This window comes from Capsella rubella, unplaced genomic scaffold (assembly GCF_000375325.1).
Source record: "Capsella rubella cultivar Monte Gargano unplaced genomic scaffold, Caprub1_0 scaffold_1, whole genome shotgun sequence".
Taxonomy (NCBI): Eukaryota; Viridiplantae; Streptophyta; class Magnoliopsida; order Brassicales; family Brassicaceae; genus Capsella; species Capsella rubella.
This window is the reverse complement of record NW_006238923.1, coordinates 11,435,874-11,436,222: the sequence shown is the minus strand read 5'-3', so window position 1 is coordinate 11,436,222 and position 349 is coordinate 11,435,874.

The following is a 349-nucleotide window of genomic DNA, read 5'->3' as shown; positions in this document are numbered from 1 at the left end:
ACTTCTTATCATATAAATAGCCATTCTCACATCCTTCTCTACCATATCTCATATCTTCATTATTCTCTTTGTTTTTTTTAAAGTTCTTGCATTGGGTGAAAACTCATTTAAAATATTATTGTAAGAGTTTGATTAATTATTTAGTTTAAACTTTTGTTTTCAATTTTATTTATTTTATTTTTTATGTATTTCTTTATGTCTTCATTGTTTTTTATATTTTTAAATGTAATACATATGTATAATAATATTTTATGGTTATAAGAAAATTAAGCTAAAGAAACCATCTTCATTCTTTTACTTTGAATGTTTGTTTCTTTTTCACATATTCATGTATATTTAATTTATTTTC